Consider the following 11,277-nt stretch of genomic DNA (forward strand, 5'->3'; position numbering starts at 1 on the left):
CAGGAACTGCAAAGCTTAGCAGATACGGTGATCCCAAGATCATTGCAGTAAAGCTTGCTTCTTCATCCATAAATAAAGCACATTTGCATCCATTCAGTCAAATTAGCTCCATTAAAAAGGTGGTTATAATTAGCTCCTTTTTCTGGTTCACGGATAAAATTCTTGCATGCCTGCTGTTTTGATTAAATCCACCATTGTCTTCCAATAGCTGGTGCTAATTCTTCCAAGGAAATCTTCAGTTGAGGTGTGATTTTATTCTGCGCTTCCGTTAGTTGTCTAATTTACGCCAAGTCCCTGCAGTGTTTCCTTAAGCCATCCTCTTTGTCTTGCCTTTGAAATTTACCAAATCTTACAAGAAATCAATACTTAATTGATTATTCACTTTTCTGCAGCTTCAAACAGCAAGCACGCATAAGATCCCAGAGTAGTCCCCCGATTTCCAATGCAGGAGGTTGCTTGGTGGCAGAGCTCTGCAAGTGTCCAACAGCAGGCATTCCATGGAGCCGTGCACTGGTGTGGAGTGCCAGCGTCTGATAAAGAAAACGAAGATACTCTAACGAAGCAGGAAAAGTTCCTGGATGTGGCAGATCCATCTCAAGGCTTTGGATAAAAGACTGAAGCAGGAGTAATTGGATACCAGAACATTATATATATATTTTTTGCATTAATCCTTTTGCTTTTTGCTTACCCTTTTCTTCCCATGGCACTGAAGTGGAATATCCCAAGTGCCACCGAACTCAGAGAACTCCACGCCGGAATGGGGGTGAGCCTGGCGTTGTACCTCTGGCATAGGATAAGGATGGCAGGCACGTAATATTACGAAATGTAGGACAAATTCAAGCGAAAGAGAGGGAGAGAGAGGGGGAGAGCCAGAGACAGATGGCGGATCTGGCTAGGAGCCAAAGCCAGTGAAATGAATTACATTGCTGAATAACTGTATACCATTGATTCTGCCACTTGTTGCTGCATGGCAAAAAAAAAAAAAAAAAAAAGGAAAAAAAAGAAAAGCCCCAGTGTATGCTGGAATCTCCTTATTTGTCATGTGCGCAGCAGACAACTTTCACACACAACTCAATCCTGACAATGATACGCTCTGGGTGTCTTGAGTGGGTGTGGAGGTGCATGAGAAGGTTGTGTGCATGTATGTGTGGCCGAGAAAGCAAATGTGGGTGTGTGTGCGTATGCATGTGGGAGAAAGGAAAAACAATCCTTGCAATCCGGCCATTTTTGTTTAATGAAGAATGGAAGACTGGCATTCAGAGATGTGGTTACGTGCCGCATATTAATGCGTGCTCACCACTCATCCTCCCCCACTTTAAAAATGAGTGGCACAGGAGTGAAGCTCTCTACAGATCAACCACGTGGGAGAAGCAACTCATGAGGTAACATATCATCTCTAAACCTACAAATGGGGCACGAGGAATTGCGCAGAAGAACAAGTTGCTCTCTGCCAAGAAGGAAAGCTGGTCCCAGGGATGTGATGTTTGGGGTGTTTTCGAAAAGACAGCCAGTCTCAGCAGATCGTTCAATAAATGCTTCATACCCAGGATGAAGGGAGACATTATGGGATGCCCAGGGGGCTTTGGAAATCAAATACAATGTTTGAGTAGCACAATTTGAGGTACATTATAAAAAAGCAATTTGAATTGCCAATGAGGCGACACATATCTGCATGCTAATTAGACCTGTGTCAAGCTTAGTCTGCAGGCTTGTGTTGATGGGGAGGAATGCGTGTGTAGCTCTGCTGAGAGATTGTTTCTGCATAAATTATCAGCTTTGTCCTACTGATCATTTTCCCAAACAAACATGAAATGCAAGATCAAAAGGCGATTCTAAAATTAAAATTATTGATTGACAAAGCCTAGATTTCAGAATCTAATTAGAGGAGGCACAAACAAAAGCTGATATTATTACTGCCTATGCCTGAGCTAGCAGCCAGATTGCGCAGGGTTTGTAATTTATCTTTGTTTATGCAGCCAGGATATTAAAAATGTAATTAAAATGGTAAAATGATCTGATCAGAAATAGCCACCTAGTGGCAAGTATATTATTTTAAATGGATTATAAAGGCATTGGTCTGTGCAAATAAAAAGCTTCTATTGTTTTTTTTTTTCATGACAAACCTAGCATCTCATTGAGATCTTGTAAGCAATTTATCTTTTGCTAATAAGTTGTCTTCTGTGTTTTGTTCCATAGGTAAAAAACCTCATTTATAACCCTCATTTGTACACTAATAAACATTTTGTTATTACAGGTGGCATCCTGTTGTTACAGGAACATCTTTCACAAATTATGGTATGTTTTTGTCACAAATGCAGGTCATTCGACACCTATTCTGTATACTCATCATGTACATTAGATATACTAATTATATGTAATCAATAGCATCAGTAGGAAAAGTCATTCCCTCTTCTTTTGCATGCTCTCATTTGAAGTGGGTCTGGATATCTCTGGAACTTGGCATTGATGGTCATCTTGAGCCCTGAAAATAGGGTTGCAAAGTAAATCCACTTGCCTATTGAGTATCTTCTTCAACTCACTACTTCAGAACAGATCTAGTTGCTTAAAAGCATGTAATAAGGTGATTCAAGTGATTTATAGGCTAGATCTTCTCTCATTTAGCAACATTTTGGAAGTGCCAATGAATTATTTTAGGAGCAAATTGTCTAATATAAAATTTATTAAGCAAAATGCATCTGCTGTCATCTAGTTGTGGATTTTGCAGCCAGCCGCCAGAAGCTGCCTTGTGATTCTCTAATAAAGTATCTAAAATTGCATGATAAATACTTTTAAGAAAAATGAGAGCCCTGGCTTGTGAGGTCTACGTGAGAAACGTTGGAAGCCATTTATTTTCCTTTTTCTTTTTTCCCATGAAATCACTGTGGACCTGCTCAATTCCCTTTTAAGAAATTCACAATTTAGGGTTCTGTCAGCAGCTCTGGGGTCTTTTGTTAGGTGCACTTAAAATGCCAGATTAAATATTAATATGTGGTTAGAGTTGTGCTATTTTGCAAGCCCTGAAACCCTATTAGTAAATCATGATCTGGTGACTGATGCAAGAAATTTCAAGGCACCAACAGTGCAGATTGCGTTGTTCCCACCGATCTGATAGATGACTAATTTTTAGTAAATTGGGCCTTTGGACTCATAGCTGCAAGCAGGTACACGTTTTCCATCAAAGGGAACATGGTCCACCTACGATAGCATTTTCTGCACAAAATGTATACCATGAGAAGCATACTTTTTTGCATAAATAATAACACTCTTTGCATGATCAATGCTCTGTTTCAAAATACACTTTTAGTTGTGTTGCAAAGTGCCCAAAAAGAAATAGTTGTAGATTTCCCAGGCTTCCAGAAATGTTTTAAACGAAGAGAGAGGCTAATAGGAGAGAACAGATTTATCAATCCCACTAGCATCCTTTGTAAATCAGAAACGATGAACTAACAATGACATTCTAGAGAATTTCAACAGTACCTCTTAAACTATGGTGAGCTAGAAGGTAGAGCAATCCACATAAGATGAGTGAAAAGACTTTGAAAAATAAAATATCAGGAAATAATGAATTGTTGACTGAAAGCATCTCTCTGGTTTTTCTGAAATTATGTCTACATACCATGCTACTGCCCTGGAGAAATGAGAGTTTTCCATATATGGCTTGTTTCTGAAATGTGGTCAAAATCATTATTTGATCCTGTGATAATCCAGGTGGGAAAACATCTTTATTGGTGATATTTGTTTCACACAGATGGGCCTTGACTCCTAAATCCTTGTGATCTGAATTAACATATTTCATTATAGTATTTACCAATTATAAAGCATTTTCCTCTCAGTGGATACTATCCAAGCTTATGTTGGGTTCTGCTTTACCATCTGTCATTTGTTTTCTTTCACTTTTACAGACCAGCTTACGGTACAGATAGAGTGATGAATTTAAAGGGATGAGCTTGAAGGACTATTGGCTTCTCCTTTCTCTCTCTTCTCCTTTCTTATTATTGTTATTATTGGTTTAGGAATAATAAGTACAGTTCAAAAGTTCAAACCAACATTTAGGCAATATATGCCTTTAGTTACTTTTTTAACTCAGTGCCTTCACTGAATTCTCAGTCTAAGAATATACAACTCATTATTACAAGTCATTTCAAATTATTGAAATCAAGTTTTAATCTATAAATCAGTTTACTATATTATAATGGTGCCATCCGACATAAAATTCATTCATACACACACACACACACACACACACAATTTCATTTTTCCAGTAACCCTAAAACTCAAAGTTATGACATTTACACACTCAAAGCATCACATCATTGTGCTTATTTAACCTAGAAAGGGCCAGGTGGAAGCCAGGCATTATTCTCTGGGTAGATAGCCTAGAACATCTTTTACATGTTGTCCTCCTCCACTTCTGATTTTGGCTTCAATTATTCTCCACATCCCCATCCTGCCCTATAAATAAAGGAGTACCTGAAATCCTTGCTATTTTTCTGCATAGCTATGATTCTTTTCACCATCCCATGAAGGATGATGTCTTGTCTTTACGTTCTTCCTCGTGCCCTCAAAAATTTTAATTGACTTGCCAAGATAAAGGGAAAAATAAGAGAACTTTACCGACACAACAGAATCTGTACTAAAACAAATTCAAAACAAAGTCTTTAGCATTCCCACGCTGGACTACATTAGGTCCTCCTGTTTCACACTCCAGCAGCACTCTGTGCTTCCTCTTAATAATGATGGTTAAGCTTGCAAATTTAATTATTTTTAATGATTTTATTTTTTTTCAAACATGAGGACGGGAGCATTGTCTATCTCATTCACGAAACATAGTTCTCGCTATGTAATAATTATTAACTATTTGTGAAGCAATATTTGAATGAACGAATAGTTCTGAGAACAGAATTAATGAGACAGTTTCGGAAGAAAAGTTTTATATGGTTCAGAGGAACAGCAGGTAGTGTTAAAGCATAAATTTCTCCAACTGACATTTTAGTTTGCTGCTCTCATTGGCATAAAATTTTAACATGACATTTCAGTGGAGGAAAACATGACAACTCAACTTTGACATAATCAGTTGATGAGATGTTTCCCTTGAACATGGGTGCTCAAGGAAATGCTGCCTACTTGCACATCCATCAACCAGTAGATAAGTGGTTGGACAGAAATTTTTTAAGGTTCCATTTACCACTAAAATTCTGCATTCTACGTGTCCATATAGCTGGCCTGAAGACTGATTAGGGTATAGGCTAAGCTGCAATAACAAAGAGATCAAAATATAGTGGTTCAAACATTCAAGAGATTATCCCTCATGGAACAGTCCAGATGTAAAGAAGCAATCCAAGGAAAGCAGGCAACACTGAAGAAGCTCACAGAGGCTCTCTCTTTGCTTCCATCTTGTTGCTGTAACATTTTCAGTTTAAACCAGGTCTATATTCCAATTGGTGGGAAGGTGTGAAAAGAGGAAGAGAAGAACACACATTTTAATCACATGGCCACATCTCTTATAAGGGACCCTTCAAAATACAGTGTTCAGATGGGTGAGCATGCGCAGCTACTAGGAAGAAGAAGAGAAAGAAAACCAGGGAGAAATTAACAATATATATTTCAAGGATTTCTCTCAAAGTTTTTTCTTTTCTGACTGATGAATTCCACTAGTTTCTCCTTATAGCTATTCAAATTCTGGCTCTATTTGGCTTTAGAAGTCATTCTGTTTCTCTGTATTAGTTTTCTCTTTGGCAAAATGAAAAGTGTGAACTACCTTATTGCAAAATTTATTCTGTCTCAAAAATTTCTGTAATTATCCTTGTTTTTCAAGTAAGAGAAATAGAGAATTTGTTAACCATACAGACACAAAATAATTTTACAATGCATAAGAATGTCCCTAATTTTAAATGTAATATTGAGCAACTTTGCAATGCCCTTTGAAAGACAAATTTATTCTCAAAATTCATCAAAATGTTAAAGTTCATCAATAACTCTCAATCTTCTCTTGACCTTCAAGAGCTCTAATTCTTAATTTCTGAACACCAAAATTATTTTAGGATACATTTTCAGCCATGGACCGATCATGACCAGAATAGCTGTACCAAATTCCTCTCTAAGCTGAGAGCCAAAAAGACAGTTCCATCCTAGTTGTGGTGGGGCAGGGGTAAAAAGACATGATGAAAGGGGTTTAAGACTCATTGATAAATATTTGAGTATCTTCTTTGCATGAGATAATATGCAAATTATAGTGAATCACGATAAAGACCAGATCATACTTTTGCCCTTATTAAATTTGTAGTCTCATGGGTTCATGCAAGCTTGTTATCTTTGGTACAGGAATCAAATGAAACATGTCCTAGGATACTTTAGCAGAAGATAGATATCTGCAGACACAGTCAGTTATATAGGATGGGCCAGCAGGGTAGAGGGGGGACCTGCTATTAGATTCACCCTCCTGTGGGAAGTTAACTTATTCTTTGTGCTGAAAACAAAATGCAATTTGATGGGCAAGTACACTTTGGTGTTCAAATTTTATGGCAACTTCTGGCCATGGTGCCTATGAGTAGAAATTTACAGAGTGAGGTGGCAGGAAGGCCAGTTGTTAGGGAGTCCATGCTATTTGCACATCTTAAGAACTGCACAAACCCAAACTCATGGCCTTAGAACCAGTCAAAGTTCTAATTTCTGGAAAAGAAATTGGAAAGATTTAGGTAAGAGTTCCAGTCTTGGAGGGGACTGAAACATCAAACAAGTTAATAGCAGCAATTCAAGAATGGAGAGAAAGGTAAATGGGATTATTGTTCAGAAAATCAGATTAGTTTTGGGAAAGATTGTGGATTTAGACAAAATAGTTTGGGATTTTGTTTATTAAGTAAGGTAGAACTGTTGTAATATTTGGTTTTGTTCTTAGCTGGAGAGTGACATAATCAGAGCTGTTTTTCTTAGGAAGAAAAATTCATTAGAGGTGGTTTGGAAAAGGGTTGAGGCTATGTAGGGAAATCCAATAATTTCATATACTTTCTATTGAGCAATTACAGTTTGCTATAGACAGTATTTTGCAGCAGGAGTTCAGAGAAGTAACTAAGTGTGTGATTAGAGGAAGGCTCAGAGAGAATGTACTATTGACCTGAACTATAGTGTTGGCATTGAATAAATACAAGAGAAAATGCAGAGCTAGAATCGGCAAGACTACTGTCTGAACGGAAAATGAGAAGTTCAGAATAAAACTGAGAGGTTAAGCTTGAACTACTAAGAAGATATTAATGTCATTAACAAAAATAGAGAATGTGGAAGTTATTTGGGGTTGTGAAGGTCAGGAGACATATTGAACTTAACCTATTGGTGATGAAATCACATAAAGAATTTTTAACAGGCATTTGGACGTAAGGATCTGGAATTTTGTAAAGAGGCCTGAAGAGGGAAGAGTAAGATAAGTAAGCATCATCTTATAAAGGCAGAAGTTAAAATCATGGGTGTGTGTCCGATGACAGAAAAGGAACACTTAAAAACAGAGAAGAGAAATTGCGAGAGTATAACCACTCATTCATTCAACAAATAACTATTAAATGCTTATGGAAAATAGAGGAAGAGAGAATTTTAAGAAAGCAGGAGGTTTACGTGAAAAATTACTAAAAAGCTGCCAAGTTGACTAAGGCTGGAGAAAGACAATGTACTGTAGTAGGAGATAATTGGCTACTTTTAACGTAGGTATTCTGGTCAACAGAAGGTATAAAAGCTAATTTGCGATGAGATATAAAGAGAGAAGAATTAAGAAAACGAGGGCAACAGAGAAGAATACTTTTTTTAATAAATTGTGTGAAGGATGTAAGGAATTCTCCTTTCACAGGTTAAAATAGAGTTACCATGGCTAAAGGAAATGGAAAGTAGCTTGAGTGGGTCAACAAGGGTAATTTAGTGTTCAGGTTCCAGGGGGAAATCTCTTACCCATGAGAAACATATCCTGGTTTTTAAAGATTAATTTTATGGAGCCCATCTTCATAATCTTGTAGGTTACCTTCCTTTTCAGAGCAAAGCAACACTGTAAGATCCTTGACCCTATTAAGGATGTTCATGAGTCAAATGGATGCTCATATCTTGAGGACAGGCTCTGGCATACGGTGTAGTCACCAGTGGCCTTGAAGGTGCAGGGCTTCTAGTCAAATTCTGTCACTGGATCACTGTGAAAAGTGAAATATCTTTAATCAATCTTTGGGACAGTAAGATTCATGGCTTAGCAGTATAGAAAATTATGATGAGTTTTATTAGGTTGCAACTAGTTTCTACTCGCTCTAAAAAGTCACCTTCCACCTATATAAAGAGGATTATTTAATTATCGGCACATATGTCCCCATCAACCACTACATATAATCATTTCATGGCATTCAAATTCAGCAGAAAAACCTCAAGACCTATGAACAAATATTATTACTCTAATGGGTTTTCATTTCTGGAGGTCGTCAGTGGAAGGGATTAATTTTGCTGCTTTATTGTATACACAGTGCAGCACAGAATCGCGTTACAATGCCTCGATCTTGAAAATTGCATTTAGATGTAATAAGAAAGGCCCCTTTAACAACAATTTTACCATTTTAGATACATTAACTGCATTTCCCTCCATCCTGCTTTGCTAACAGGTTTTGAGGCCTTTCATTCAGAGAACATTGATTCTCGTCAATTTCAGAAGGAAAGTGTTTCAAACGCTTTCTTAAAATTCTTTTTCCCTCGTCTCTTGGCTGGTTTTTAGATCGCCCATCTAGGTCAGTCTGCAAATGCTCTGTATCACGGCATTTCTGAGGAGCTACTTTTAAATTAACAACATGGAGAATTAGGCACGACAGAGACCTGACTTACTGCTTTTCATCACCGTGTATTTCTCCAAGCTCAGGTAATAGGTGAAGTTTAGTGCTATTCTCTAATCAGTTTCAGCACGTGAAGCTTAGCTTTTTTTAGAGGTTGTTTAATTAGAATGTCAAATTGATCTCGCAACTCTAGGAAATGTCTATTTGATATATGGGAACCATAATACTTATTCCGTGAAGCATTAAGCTGAGAGGAGGTCGTCTTAAAGGGATAGTCTATCTCCACACAGCAAATGCAACTTCTTATAAAGCTGCTGGTCTCCATGAATTAACGAGTAGGGCACTAAAGCAGCCTGTGGTTTGAGTATATAATTAAGAAAGATCAGTCTTTGAAGCTATCAATTTACGTTCACCAAAAAGAGTATGTACACATATTTTTTCTTGTTTGAATCAAATTGATTATTTTATGTTGGTTGAAGGTTTTTTTAATCCCTTTGATTTTACTTGTGCTATTGTTTAAATCAGAAATAACCTTTTTAGTAAATACTGAAAGTTACTAAATCATCCAATTGGAAGACCCCTTGGAGTTCACTCAGCCCAACACACTCAGGTGAGGAATCTGAGGCCCGGAGAACGAGTGTATTAGAGGTAGCACTGGGACTGCTGAATAGCGAATTCTTACTCCATGGTTCTTTCCACACGGCATACTGACGTAATTACGGGTGCTGTTCAAATTGCCACTGGTTTTGAAAATATTCATTACTGATATATTTGTGCATATGCAAGAAGAGCATATTCTTTGGACAAAAACAAATTCAGAATTTTCAACATTTGCCAGAATGCACTTGTCCATTTTAAACTTTTAATGCAAATTTCTTATGAATTCGGAAGGTAAAAACAATCCAATTCCTAAAGCTGTAACTACTTTTGACTTATGAATAGTCTGAAACTGCACTTCTATATCAGAGGCTCTTAAACTTTTTTTGTGTCATCCATCTCTTTGAGAATCTAGTGAAGCCATAGACCTCTTCTCAGAATAAAATTTTTAAATTCATAAATTAAAACGTTGCAAAGTTACAAAAGAAGCCAATTATATAAAAAGTTATTGTTATTTAAAACATCCATTTTGATAAAAAACTATGTGCTTATTTATTAACGTTGAATTATATCTAGGAGTGAGATTAATAGCTTCTGTAATTTCAAAGTAGTTACGGATATAAAAGATATTTCAAGACAGATGCAACAACTATATTGTGATTAAAAAAATCTGATTTCTATTAGTGATAAAGACATAAGTACTGCTAATGTTAATACTTTTGTAGTTTGTTGCCTACATTAATTTTGAAAAAAATTCTCAAATTCAGTTAGAAGTTCATTGAAATAAGGATGTTAAATGTTTTCCAATTTCTAAGACTCCATCTTAAGATCTTCTGATCAATGCTATTTTTCCTGGTTTTGGTGTTTCAAAACAAGGGCCAAACTCACCCACAAGGAGGGTTAAGAGCTAGAGAGCCTGGGGCACCTCGGTGGTGTAGTGGTTAAGTTCACACACTCTGCTTCAGAGGCCCAGCCCAGGGTTTGTGGGTTTGGTTCCTGGGCACAGACCTGCATGCCACTTGTCGAGCCATGCTGTGGTGGTGTCCCACGTATAAAAAAGAAAATGGAAAAAATAAAAAGCTGGAGAGCTCCGTGCTGTTTCAGAAAGCTATTCCTGTTTCTCTTCACAGAGGTGCTGACTGCCCTGGCTCCCGACTCCATGCCTGGAAGCCCATGCTTGGCCTCCTTACCCTGACAGAGTCTTCCCTGCCAGCCCTCTGTACTCAATGCACATTGCACATCTCTACAGAACGACTTTGACTTGACTTGTCCCTCTAACTCCAGATTCACTCTGCTCTCTGTCCCTCTCCTAATTCTGGGCCCTCTAGGCTCAATCCTTGATTTGTATTACTTGGTCACCACCATAGTTTGGCGCGCTAATACACAAATTTCCCTTTCCTGCTCTTGAGTTGAATTCATTCTCTTTCTCTCTCTCTCTCTCTCACTCATACACTCATCTGTATTCTAAATCAAAAGTCAGTAAGTAAAAACGTGTCATCTACATATATTTACTTATGGGTGTTATTATTTGATGTTTTAATTTGATTAAAATACTTCCAGATTTAAAGAGAAACCCTTCTACTCTGTACCATTTCACTGAGAAATTTGACTATAATTCTAAGAAATTTAAGAGAGAATTGGTTGTCTTGTATGCATATAAAGAACACTTGGTTTATATTTCCCAATTTCAGTCATTTTGTTTTATAAGCAGTGTGTATGGTCTCAAATATTCTAGAAAGGGAAAAATAGAATCCAAATGAACATTATGTGAGAGACTGAAGAAACATGCATAGTCCAAACATAACACAAACTTTTTTGGACTGTTGAGTACAAGAAAATATATTCATATGAATTGATCAGAAAATACTTTTATTAATAGGAAAATTACCCATTTCCA

General features: G+C 37.2%; 1 long non-coding RNA gene across 1 annotated transcript; it reads left to right on the forward strand.

Moving 5' to 3' along the window:
- Positions 1–1,104: 1,104 nt before the first annotated feature.
- Positions 1,105–10,883, forward strand: LOC138915376 (uncharacterized). The gene is made up of 3 exons (XR_011421235.1): positions 1,105–1,382; positions 2,255–2,295; positions 10,511–10,883. It is a non-coding gene; the product is annotated as an uncharacterized lncRNA (long non-coding RNA).
- The last annotated feature ends 394 nt before the right edge of the window (positions 10,884–11,277 follow it).

The sequence above is a fragment of the Equus caballus genome, chromosome 9, assembly GCF_041296265.1.
Source record: "Equus caballus isolate H_3958 breed thoroughbred chromosome 9, TB-T2T, whole genome shotgun sequence".
NCBI lineage: Eukaryota > Metazoa > Chordata > Mammalia > Perissodactyla > Equidae > Equus > Equus caballus.